The sequence below is a fragment of the Belonocnema kinseyi genome, chromosome 10 (assembly GCF_010883055.1).
Source record: "Belonocnema kinseyi isolate 2016_QV_RU_SX_M_011 chromosome 10, B_treatae_v1, whole genome shotgun sequence".
Lineage (NCBI taxonomy): Eukaryota > Metazoa > Arthropoda > Insecta > Hymenoptera > Cynipidae > Belonocnema > Belonocnema kinseyi.
This window is the reverse complement of record NC_046666.1, coordinates 38,249,576-38,263,703: the sequence shown is the minus strand read 5'-3', so window position 1 is coordinate 38,263,703 and position 14,128 is coordinate 38,249,576.

Below are 14,128 nucleotides of genomic sequence, written 5' to 3'. Positions count from 1 at the left end.
ACCGTTATCTTTAATTTCAAATTGAATCATTTTAGATTAAATTTTTGTTTACACAGTTTTTAAAAACATTAAAAACTAATGTCATTAAAAATAAAAAAATTTAAAGGTGTTCACATTTTAATTTCATTTATTGACTCGCGCGACTCACTGGATAGACGAGCAAGTAGTGCCAGCCTGTGTTAGGTCAGACCTAATGTGAATGCACTTTTGCCAATCTTCAACGAAGAAGAAACCAAATTTATTTTAAAAAATGTAAAACAGATCAATAAAATATAAATTTATTTTTAATATTTTTACTATTTTCACACAGTTCTAAAATTATTACAAAATAAAGAAAGAAACTTTTTTAAAAATGATTTAAACCCTGTTCTCCATTTTTAGCCACTCTCTTGAAATGAATGTTTTTCTTGAATATACCACAAAAAATACTTTCCCATAAATACATTTTTGTGATAGATATAAATCGCACATGTACTGTTTCACGAAGAGACATCACAGTGTTCTCTTTGGCACTTAGCCAACGTTCGAGCTTTACTCTTCGATCGAAAAAAGTGAGCCATACTAAAGTACGTTTTATTAAGTACAGTTTTGAATAATTTATTGAGGTTTTGAAACTTTTATTACATTTCAAATTTTTTGCATGTTTTAAGTATACAGGGTTCTTTAAACAAACTAATTTCGAAATTCCCTGACTTTCCATGACTGTTCCCTGACCAATGTATCATTTTCCCTGATCTTCATAAATTTTTTTAGGTATAAAAACAACCTTACACATGGATCAATAATTTTTATGCAAAAGCATGTTTGTTTCTAATTACATTTTCAACTAAAAAAGATGTATTTAAATGTAAATAGAAAGTTCATTTTGAACTAGAAAAGACCAATTTTTAATACAATATATTTGTTTTCAACTAAAAAGAGAAAAAAGTTTTAAGGTAAAATAGATTAGTTTAATCTTCACTTAGAAAATAAATTTTCAACGAAATAGTGGATTCCTAAACTAAAAAAAATTTCAACAAAAAATGGAATAGTTAAATTTGTATTTAAAAGAGTTAAAAGCGTAAAATTAAAACAAAATTTTTAACAAAATAGGCAAACTTTTAACCAAGGAAATGAATTTTTTATTAAAAAGAAAAATTTTCAACAAAAATGATAAATCTCTAAACAGAAAAAATTAATAATTAATCAGTCAGTTACATCTTCGACCAATAAGATGAATTTTAAGATAAGAAGATTAATTTAAAAAAAACAACTAATTCTTACAAAAATAAATAAATTTTGAACTAAAAAAATACACTTTTAACCAGCTTCATGCATCGCCCCCCACTTTTCTGTTTTCTTACGATTCGGAGGGGAATTGTTGGTCATCTAATCCAATAGATGGCGCTACCAAAAGTAGGTCTGTCTTTTTCATTGAATTGCATTAAGAAAAAGCAAAAATAATTAAAAACTTGATGCTGTGTGCAAATCAAAAAAAAAAAAAATATGAAAAAATAAGAGTAACTATTGCTAATTATTAAAAAAAAGAAAAAGTCATAAAAATATTTAGTTTAATATGAATAAAATTTAATTTTAAGATACATTTTGAAAGCAGTTCGAACTTCATATTTTTATGATTTATTTAGCTGATATTATTTATTTTATTATTTGTTCTAGTTGAAAAAATTATTTATTGTTAAAATTATTAATGTAGCTAATGAAAAAATTAATAATATTTAAGTCCTCAATGACAAAATTATTTAAAACATATACATGATCAGAAAAATTAATAAAAAATATATCACTTACATCCAATATAAATATAATAATAATTAAATTATGTAAGACTACAACTTAAGTTGCAAAGTAAAGAATCTTTGTACCTTTAAAATTTCAACAATTTGAAGCTCCGAAGCAAATATTTTTAAAATGTAATGGTAACTTTAATTAAAATGTTTGGAGGGAATAATTAATAGCTAATCACGAAAACTTTAAATTGTCATAAATGAATTAATGTAGGAATGACATTTAATAACAAAAATTCTTTAAAAGCTTATAATAACCACTGTGATCAATAATTTTTATGGCAAAATATTAGAATTTGAGATTTTTCAAATTATAATTTCCATCAATGGCCAGAACGACTTTAGGTATTCCTTAAAATTATAAATATTTAATAATATTTAATAAAATATAACAACTTAAATTTTTGTAAACAAATTTGATAAACAAATTCAAAATTTTGGTCCTGTCGCATATAAATTTTTTTTCTGCACTAAAAATGTGTTAAGCTGTAGGACGAATGACTGCTAGTCACAAAAATATTTGAGAAGTTAACAATAACCGTTGTTATAAATAATTCTCGTGACAAAATATTCAAATGTAAGGTTTTATCAGAATTTTTATTTTCTTTAATTGCTACAATGGCTACGGATATTCCTCAAAAATGTATCTTTGATATCATTTAGTAGAATATAACAATCAACAAAAAGTTGATTTTGAACCAAATAGTTCAATTTTCATTCCAAACAGATGAATTTACAATCAAGAAGATTAATTTTTTTACGAAAATTCATATTTTATCTATATGGTCTATTTTTAATTATTAATCAATAATAAAAAAGAAACATTTTCAACAAGTCAGTTGAATTTTCACCAAAAAAATTGGTTTACATAGCAAGAAGATGTTATGAGGGTCGTTCAATAAGTAAGGTGAAAAATACAGAAAAACTCATTTTTCTTTCAAAATTTATTCTTATTTTTTTACATAATCTTCTTCGACTTGTAAAAATTTCGTCCAACGCTCTTCCAACTTTTCTATACGCTCGGAAAAGTAGGAAATTTCGAAGCCTTTGAAAGACTCATCCGCAGCGGCGATTACCTCATCAGACGAAAAGCTTGTTCTCCTTAGCCTATTAAGAAGTAAATTAGGTTAATTAAGCCTCCGCCGCCCATAATTTTCCTCCACTACTTCCTCTATTTCACCTCTACTCACCTACTCCCCTAATCACCTAACCATCACTTCATCTTTCGCTACCCTTCCCCAACTTTTTCCTCCTCTGCTTCCGCTCACCACCCTTTCTTGGCTACAATTCCCCTTCCACTACTTCCCTTCTCTAGTTTTCACTTTCTCTATCCTACACACCTGTGCTACCCTACAAGCCATTTATTCACTTCCTTCATTTCCCCTGGTAGCCTGCCTTTCTTCCAATCAATTCTACTTTCCTTTACTTCCCCTCTCTAATTTTCTTTCACTTCCTTATGTTCCCCTCTCCTTCTTCCCCCTCTATTCCTCTAATTTTTCCTTTCCTCACTTTCCATATTTCTCCTACGCTCATTTATCCTCACAATATTCTTATTTCCCCTACTCACCCTCCCCTACTCACCCTCCCCTACTACCCTATTTTACTTTCCTTTTTTCCAATTCCCCACCCCACACGTCAGCATTTGCTTCTTTATCTTCTTCCTGCTTAACTTCCCCCTCTCTTCAAATTTTTGGCTACCATTCCACTTCTACTATTATCATTCTTCAGATATCACTTTCACTCCCCTATCCACCTGAAGCACACTACCATTTCTCCCTTCCTCTTCTCTCACTAGCCTCCCTCACTTCCAATTATTTGTCGCTCTTTCCCTCACTTCTCCTATTTCCCTTCTTAAATTTCACTTCATTTCCTCGACATACCCTCCCTTAATTTTCACTCATTTCTCCCAGATTCTTATGTATTTTTTCTCTTTTTTCGTCTACTCATTTTCCCTACTTTCCTTCCTTACTTTCTTACTACTACTACTTACTACTTCCTTACTTTCATTACCTTTCCTTCATTTCTCCTCCATTTCGCTAGTTTTCTCTCCACTCATTTTCCATACTTCTCTTCCGCTCATTTTCCCTCACTTCCCCTTTCCTTATTTCTCTTCACTCTCTCTATCTCTCCTTCCCTCCTTTCTCCTTTCCGCTTTCCTTATTTCTCTCCACTCTGTCTATCTCCCCTTCCCTCCTTTCCCTCATGGAAAAAATGTATGCACGGGGCTACGAAATCCTAGAAAGTTTAAATTTCTTAACATTTTTTTTCTAGGAGGACTTTTGTCTTCAAGTCACTTAGGTAAGTGACCTAGATTTCTGAATTGTAAGAGCATACTCATGCCCCTTTACTCGGAAATGAAAATGAAGGTAAGGATTAAAGTGGAAGTAAGATGAGGGCTGGGTAAATAATCATTAAACGTACTCATCATATCGAGTGAGAAATTGCAGTATCTACGTCTCTCACTGTTTATTGGAATAAATAATTCTATTCTAGATTCTAGGACAATAATCGTTTTATATTGTACCTTTATCATCGGAATCGCCTCACTTATCATCGCAATATTACACATTTTCTGTAATCTATTATTCTCAAACTGCAACTCGTCCTTTACCAAAACTTCTTTAATCTCAAACTCAATTATTAGAAATTTAAAAAAAAAACTTATAATTTCAGATCCTCTTAAATATATTTCATATTAACAGATTATAAAAAAGTATTAATCAAAAAGTATCTGAAACCTAAGGTTAATAGGGAGATACAAAATTAATTTCTTATTTTGTTCGTATTATGCTTAAGTAATAAGAAGTGCTTTTCAGCCAATCCCGATCAAAATTACTTTGAAAAAATCCACTCATGTTACATGAACAGAGATACGAACGTTTTTCGACTTCCGTTTAAATCAGGCGGTGGTGATCCCGATTTGTAAGCGAAAAGTCTGGTCTCTATACTTCCTACCATTTTTTCCAATTTAGATTTCATCGTTAATTTTTTTTTATTACTTGCCACTACCAAATTGTTTCAAATAAAGCAAAATATTTGTTTTTAACAATTATTTCATATGAAATTATTTCAAAGCTTACCACATTTACTAATAAAAAGGATACTACACATAAATGAATGGTGAACGTGTTATTAATGTTGATATAATGCAAATCATACAATTAAAATGGTATACTTCACTTATAGTTTCTTTTTTGTAGTTAAAGTATAAAAGGTAAAAAATGGATTATTTTATATTTAATAATTGTTAGAAATAAACATTTTGACTAGATTTAAATAAATTTAATAGTTACTTTTAACTTTTCTAAATGGAATAAAAAAATGTTGAAAAAAATCGCAGGCTCGAAGAATCGAACCCAGACTTTCTGTTTACAAATCCGTGTAGCTGCCGCCTGATCCAATCGACGCGGCGGTGGAAGCACGTTCACATCGCAATCTTTGTAAGGCGTGAAGATTTCTTTAAAGCCATTTTTCTTGATAATGGCTAAAAAGCTCAGCTTACTAATTGAGGAAATTACAAGTTTGCTATTATGTGAAGATTAAGGCAAGTTTTAATAGATAAAATATGGTGGGACTGTTGCATAGAAAATGTCAATGAAATCTATATTTATTATACCGAGTGTGGTATCCTCGTTCGAACGTAATAGGCCTTCTTTATCTATTTGACAATATTATCAAATTTACGATCTTGGTCCATCAATCTAATTTAGAAACAAATTTAAAACCAAAATTTTCATCCTTCAAACTCAATAAAAATGTTAAAACTAAAATATTTCCCGCTTGTAATTTAAAAAGATAAAATAGCAAATTATTTCCTTAAAGACAATGAAAATGTTTAAAAAACGGGTTCTTGACAATTAGAAAAAAATTAATAACTAAAATTTCTTCCCTTACAACTCAATGGAAACGATTAAAACAAAACGGGACTTTTTCAAATTCAGAAAAAAATGAGAACAAAATTTGCTCCCTTTCAACTCAATAAAAATGTTAAAAATAAAAAACTATCCACCTTAGCCCAATAAACATACTAAAAATAAAAAATGGTTTCTCCAAATTCATAAAAAAAATTAACAAAAAATTTATTCCTTTAAATTCTATAAAAATCTGAAAAAAGTGAGAAAATCTCTTTCATTTCAAATGAAATTAAGATTTAAAATTTTCTCTCTTTAATTAAATATAAATATTAAAAATGAAACATTTTCTTCTTTCAATTCAAATTTTAAAAAAATTCTTCCCTTAAGCTCAATGAAAATTAAAAAAATAAATAGACATTTCCAATTCAGAAAAAACTAATCAAAATTTGATCCCTTCTAATTCAATAAAAATTATGAAGACAAAAAAGGGCTTCTTCCAATTCAGAAAAAAATTGAAAATAAAAACTTCCTTTCATCAAGCCTAATAACATTTTTAACAATAAAATATTATCCTTTATTCAGTTTATAATTAAAAATTTTTTTTTCAACTTTACGAAATTCTTAAAAATATAAAATGTCCCTGTGTAAATTCAATAAAAATGTCCCGGTTTGAAACTAAAAAAAATGATAAAAATATTCAAACTTATCCCGCCTTTAATTTAATAAAAATGTAAAAAAGGTAATTTTTCCATTTCAAATCAACAATTCTCCAATTGTTATTCAGACATCAAAATTCAACACTTTCATCTATAAATTAAACATTTTTAACAACGACCAATTAAAATTATAACGTTAAAAGTTTAAATTAAACACTATAAAAAGTTAAAAATTCAATGCTTTTTATTTCCAACAATTCAGTTTCAAATTTCTTAGATTCAAATATTAAAATTGTGATCTCTTTTTTTATAATAAAAAAATTCAAATTGAATGACTTAATAATGGAATATTTTAGAATAAAATAATACTTGAATATCGCTTGGAATTGAAATAAAGCGTCTAATTATGGATCTATTTATTTTAATTGGTTTGAAAAGAATGTACAGATGAACTTCATTTCAAATTAAAATAATTTAATTTCAACTTTAAAATCTGTAAATTGTTTAATTGTTAACATCTTCACTATCGCCTCATAAAATAAAAAATGGTTTAATGTATACTTTTTTATTTTTTATTTTCTAAGCCTTTCGAGCTGAATTTTAAAATTTATCTGATTCAAGATATACGCTTGAAAAATGAAAACCTAAAATAAAAAAGTAAAAAAAAAAGATTTTAGAAATACTTATTCTAAACCAAATGATTTTATAACTGAAAAAGTTAAAAATTGGACTTATTAGTAAAAAGAAAGTGAAATTCAAAATTATTTTAAATTGATTTGTGTCGAGCATTATAACAATCTCTTTTTGAACTAAAATCGCCAATTTGATAATCCCTCGATTCCCATGGAATGTGTCAATTAGCACATTCCATTTCTCAGTTACAATACTAAATACACAGTAGATAGTCCCATCAGCGTGAGTAAGGATTCGAGTATTACGAAGACCACGTAAGAAAAATTGTTATAATTTAAAACTTGTTTAATTCGAAACAACAAGTCGCAAACACGCTTTCTAGAACGGATACAATAATTTGTGATCTCATAATTCGCAGCCTCGGCACAGCGCGTGATTGAAAAAAAATTTAGAAGGCTCTATGCGCTAAATCCTCTACAAGGTCGAAGTTCATGAATATTAATTTGCGAGCGATTCCTTCAGTTACCACACCAAGTATATCATCTTCTCACGAAAAAAGGGTAAAAACTGATTGAGATCGAAATTCTTGGGAATATCTCAGCATGCGAACAATTGGGAATACATACGGACATCGATCAAATAGGCATCGCCCGCTCTCAATGCAGAGACCGCGATCTGACAGCTGCGCGATCGCCAGGTTGCGGTCCCTGCATTAAAAGTGGGCATCGCCCATTTTTAAGGCATAGGCCGCAATCTGGCGATTCCGTAGCTGCGTAAGAAGAATCCATACAGACGGTGATCACATGGGCATCGCCCACTTTTAAAGAAGATAACACTCTAAAGATTCCGCTGCTGCGCGAGGGGAACACGCATGGACATCGATCAAATGGGCATCGCCCACTCTTAATACAGAGACCACGATCTAACATCTCCGGCATCGCCGGATTGCGGTTTTTGCATTAAGTCATCATCTTCAATTTTAAATACAGAGATTACAGCCTGGCGATTTTACAGCTGCGAAAGGGGAATTCGTGAAGGCGGCGATCACATGGGAATCGCCCACTATAAGTGCAGACAGTACTCTAACGATTCTTTCTAAAAGTGTTTTTTTTTTTAGAATTATGTTCCTACAATATTTTTCAAGACTTAGAATTTTCACAAAATCACATGGGAATCGCCCACTTTAAGTGCAGACAGTACTCTAACGATTCCGCTGCTGCGCGAGGGGAATACGTATGGACATCGATCAAATAGGCATCGCCCACTTTTAATGCAGAGACCGCGATCTGGCAGCTCTGGTAAATGGCGATCAAATGGGCATCGCCAATTTTTTTCACTCCGCGACTAATACCAGAATTTTTATCTCGAACGCTTTTTCCCTTTTTTTGTGAGCTTCTTTCTTTTCACCCTTCGCGATTGGCTGACAATGAAAAACCAATCGTGACGTTACGACTACGTGAACACGCATTTAACGTACAATCAATCAACGTTATTTTTTTTCTTCAACAACCATTAAAAATATTTAATAACAGCACGCCCGTGGTGAGGTACGTTACAAAACTAGTACAAAACTAGCAACTAGGTACAAAAATGTAATTAATTAATAATGGAGGCCGCCCGGAAACTGCCAGGGATCAGCTCTTTTTCTCCACTTCCATTTTTCTTCCTTATCTCTTCTTTTTTTTTAATTTTATTTATTTTTTTCCCTACCTTTTTTTCAATCACTTCTTATTCCTTTGCATGTGCCTCTTTTCTTCGCCGTACTCAGGTCAGAATTGCACCCAGCAATTTTTTTTTCTTTACTGACCCTTTGCAAAAATGCGATTCATTTTTCACCATCTTTTCTTCCTTCGTTCGCCCTCACTCTAGAATCTCGTTATCGCTGAGAAATTTAATACTGCTCGGCGGTTTGGCGGTTTTGAGAGTGCAGAGTGGTGTCCAGAATTTCAGGGAACGGTTTTTCGAAAAACCTCGTAACAATCGACTGAAAGTAAATTAATTCAGTCATTTTTTTTCTCACACCGCTCTGCATTCGTGACATGTAAATCATAGGAATGTAAGCTTACGACAGCAGTAATTTGGACGAAAGAATCTGCCCGGAAAACTGTTCGGAACAACGAAGCGGATCCCAAGACCGGTTCGCCCCAGAAAAGACAAACCAAGTCGAAGCTAATTTTTAAATAAAAAATTAGTATCATTTCTGTGCTGAATAGAATTTTTATATCTTCATTTTATTTATCAAAAAATTTATCTTTTGCAAGGATATGTTTTTTGTTTCAGAAGAGAAAAATATTCTGATGGTAGTTTATCTTTCCTGGTTTACATTCGAACGTATCTTATTTTTTATTCCAATTTGCATTGAGATTTGTCATTTCAGTATACTTTCTTTGGATAATATACATGATCCTTAGAATTGTTGATAACAGTCATGGGCGGCGACTTGCGATTTTGTAGACTGGATTTTTCAAAATTTACCACTTTTTTCTTTCTAAAAGTGTTTTTTTTTAGAATTATGTTACTAAAATATTTTTCAAGAATTAGAATTTTCACAAAATACACGAATTTTCAGAAATCGTTACATTTTCAACGAAAATGTATCGTTAAATTTTCTACTAAAAAAGTTGAATTTTGAAACAAAAAGTTTTATTTTCTACAAAAAACACGAGTTTTCCAGAAAATATGTAATGTTTTGAACAGTTAAATTTTTACCTAAAAATATAAATTTATCAACCAAACAGTTTGATTTTCAATCAAAAGTGAAATAATTAAATTTGTAGGTAAAATTAATCTTTAAAAAAAGGTTTTAAAATAAAATATTAAAATTTTCAACCAAAGACATGAATTTTTAACTGATAAAAATCAATTTTTGACTAAACAGTTGAACCTTTAACTGAAAAACGTCAATTTTTAACCAAAAAATTAATTTTCAATTAATTAGTTATTCCTTCAAACAAAGGGAGGTATTCTCATCTAAAAAGGATTAATTCTCAAACCAAATAGTTGAATTGATAACCAAAAATAGAGCAATTTTCAACCAAAAATGGAATAAATGAATTTTCACCTAAAAACTAATGTTAAAAACCACAAAAAAACCAACTAATTTGATTAAACATAGTTAAATTTTTTATCAAAGAGATAAAATTTCAACTATGAAAAACAGAAATTTCGAACTGAATAGATGAATTTTTAACAAAAAACACAATATTTTAACCGAAATATCGACTTTTAAACTAAAAAGTGAAATTTTAAACCAAAGACCAAAAACAAGAATTTTCATCCAAGAAAGAAGGACTTTCAAACCAGGAAGTTTAATTTTTGAACCAAAAAATGTAAATTTTCCACCAAAATTATAATAGTTAAATTTACAGTTAAAAACTAACGTTTGATAAACATAGACGAATTTTAAACAAAATAGTTAAATTGTCAACTAAAAAAGTGACCATTTTTACTAACTAGTAGAATCTTCAACTAAAAAATATAAATTTGTAACCAAAAAAAACGAACTGTAACCAAATAGTTAAAATTTTAATAAAAAAGAGATGAATTTAAATCTCAAAAAGATCATTTTTACAAACCAAACAATTGAATTCTTAACAATAGATAAATTTTAACAAAAAATATTTTTATTTTAAATAAAAAATAGTTAAACTGAAATAAAAAAGAAGAATTGTCAACAAAATAGGCCGTTTTTAAACAAAAGAGAAGAATTTTTAACCACACAAGATTATTTGTTTACCAAACAAGACAAATTTACAACTAAAAATTTGTTTAATATCAAATGGAATACTTAAATTTTCATTCAAAAAAATTAATTTAAAAATTGTAAAAGCTGACTTTTATACAAAAACAGATGTTAATTTTAAATAAAAAACAGGTGAATTCAACCAAAAAAAAGAATTTTTAACAAAAGAGTTGCATTTTCAGTCGATGAAGAATATTCAGTCAAGAGGAAGAAAAATTTAGGCAAATTGTTGAATTTATAAACAAGAAAATTAATTTTTACCAAAAAGAGACGTATTTTACCCTGGAAAAAATGAATAAATAATGAAATCGTTAAATTTTTACTTAAAAAATTAATTGTCAACAAAAAAAGATGAATTCTCAACGAAAAATGTAAGATTTAACAATCAATAAAAAGATATATTTGATTTAAATATATAGCAGTTGAATTCGACAAAAAAAGCAAGTTTTTAACAAAACAGTTGAATTTTTATCCGATTAGAGTACTTTTTTGAGGATCAAAATGGCTGAATTTCGATAAAAATAATAAAATATCCAATCAAAAAATGAATTTTCAACGAATAATAGTTGAATTTCCAATTAAAATTATGAATCTTCAACCGAAATAGTTAAATTTTCAGTTACAAAAGTTAATTTTAGCCAAAATAAATTAATATATAACTGTCAAATGATTGTTTTCTTTCTCAAATTGTTTATATAGCTCGCAGAAAATTTTTAATTCTATTTGTTACTTTTTTATAAAAGGAAAATCATTACCACTATCTATTTTTAAATTTATTTTTAAAGATAGTTTCTAAGCCGCCGCCCATGATAACAGTCGAGATTTGTTAGAACAAATTTTTAACCCTTCTATGCCCAACAGCTTTTCTGTCGATATTTACTGATTATTCACTGGATTCAGAAAGGTTAATTGGAAATTTATTTCCTCATAAATTTCATTCTCCGACACCACACTCGTGAATTACACACTTGTACAGGAAAATTCTTGATAATAATTTTACTCCACAAAATTCTCGTCTAATTTATTGCCATACACTATAGACAGCAGGCTGAGTGCGTCAGTATACCCCAAATATTTGTCCAAAAATTAATATTAAAATCAAGTAAAAAATGATAGAAACCCGCACCGCAAAATTAAATTTCAAACTCTTTCCCAACTGATTTCAAGCATATGTCTTAAATTAAAATATGTGTACAACAATATTTCCTAGCAAACTTTGAGGTCAAAGTTGTTTTACGCTAAGTTTTTTTCTCGCTCATAAGCTGACGATTGCAGCTCGGCTCTCACATGCGGAAATCCCATTGTGGAAATCCTATTTGCGAAGATCCCGGTTACACCAGCAGCAAGTGTGATCGCGGACACCAGGCAGGCGCGCCGTCTCACCCCCCCCCCCCCCCCCTCTTTTGGGCTGACGGTTCTCGGCATGTGAGATCCGAGCTGCAATCGTCAGCTAACTTCACAGTGGTTATAATCCGTTTCTTGCAAATAAGTTTTACAAACATCAAGTTAACAACATTTTTATCTGGCTCAATTTATGCAAATGATAAATAATATAGAAAATAAGATTGATAATAAAAAGAAATGATTGAAGATAAGTTATATTAAGCACAAATGAGATAAAGTTCTTACTAAAAATGAAATATTTCTTTAAAATAATTAGATAACTATTTAAGACAAATTAATATTTTTATTATGAAAGAAATGAAGTTTTTAAGGTAAATATTGTAAAATCATAATACCAAGCGCTCATTCATTATTATCAAAGATGAACAGTTTTCGGGATAGTTGAACAGAGAAGCACTCACCCTAGGTATTTTTACCGAAAATACAATTTATATAGACTTTGGGACCCGCCGAAAGATCTAACAAGTCAACACTAACGAGAGCATGATAAAAATGCAATAATTTGACGACAGATTGGCAGTCCTGCTGCATCTATCTCTAAATTCCTACTCTAATTAATCTGACTTGATTGCACCATCAAAAAAATCCCGGGATTTATAATTCACAAAATATATTTTTTTAATTAGGGGCCGTGCATAAATTGCGCGATATTTTTCTCGAAATGTTTAACTTTTTCAGGGTCTGTACATTTTGAAATTCTTTTACGAAAAACGTAATTGTTAATATTTCACATAAGAGAAGATTTTTATTTTAAATAAATAAATATTTATCATTTAATAACAAAAAAGTTCATCCAGAATGTTGACTTTTTAAGCTAAAATACGTGTTTTCTACAAAACAATTGAAGTTTTAAGAAAACAGTTCAATATTTAAACAAATTATTAATTTTTTGAGCCAAAAAGGGGAATTTTCTATAAAATAGATAAATTTCCAACCCAAAAATATGAATTTTAAATCCAAAAAATTAATGTTTAATGGAACTGTTGAATTTTGAACCGAACTGTTGAACTTTGAACCAAATGGTTTAACTTTCATTAAAAAAATTAATTTTCAAACAGAAAAAAAACGTTTTTCAACAAAGAAGTTCAATTATCAACCAAAAAGAGGAATTTTTAACTAAAATGACGAATCTTAAACAAAAGATGTAATAGTTGATATTGAAACTAGAAAATATTTTAATTTTAAATAAAAACAGTTGAATTAAAAAAAAATTTCAATGCAAAAGTTGAATCCTTGACAAAAGCAGATTAATTTTCAAAACAAAAGTTGCATTTTTAGCAAACAATCAAAAATGGATGAATTTTCAAAACAAAATTTGTATTTTTAATAAACAAACAAAAATCGATGAATTATCAGACAAGAAACAGCTAAATTTTCAATGGAAAAATTATTGTTTAATAAACAAATATAAAAATTAACAAAATTGTTAAATATTCAATGAAAGATATGAATTTTGAGCTAAAAGTATGAATCTTCAATAATAAAAAATAAATTTTCGACAATTTAATTCAACTTTAACCAAAAATATTTTTATTTTAAATCAAAAAAAGTTGAATTTATAAAAAATAGACCAATTTTGAGTACAATAAATGAATCATCGACTAATAGAAATTAATTTTCAAGCAAACAGTATTAATTTACCGAATACAGATAAACTTATAACAAAATTAATCAATTTTAACCGTATAATTTTATCGAATACAGATAAAATTATAACAAAATGAATCAATTTTAATTTAAAAATATTAATTTTGTACGAAATAAGACAAATTTTAACAAAATGCATGAATTTTAGACCAAATAGAATTTTCAACTAGAAAAATCATTTTTCTACCGAAGCTAGAATATTTAAAATTTCATTAAAAAAATGAGTTTTTAACCAAAAAGATGAATTTATAAAAAAATATATTATTTTAACAAAAAAGACTTTTAATTGAAAATATTTCAATATAATTCAAAAAGACAGATTTTCAACAAAATACAGCAATAATTATCCAAATAGTTGAATTTTCAACAAAGATGATGAATTTTCTACCAAGAAAGTTGAATCGTTAA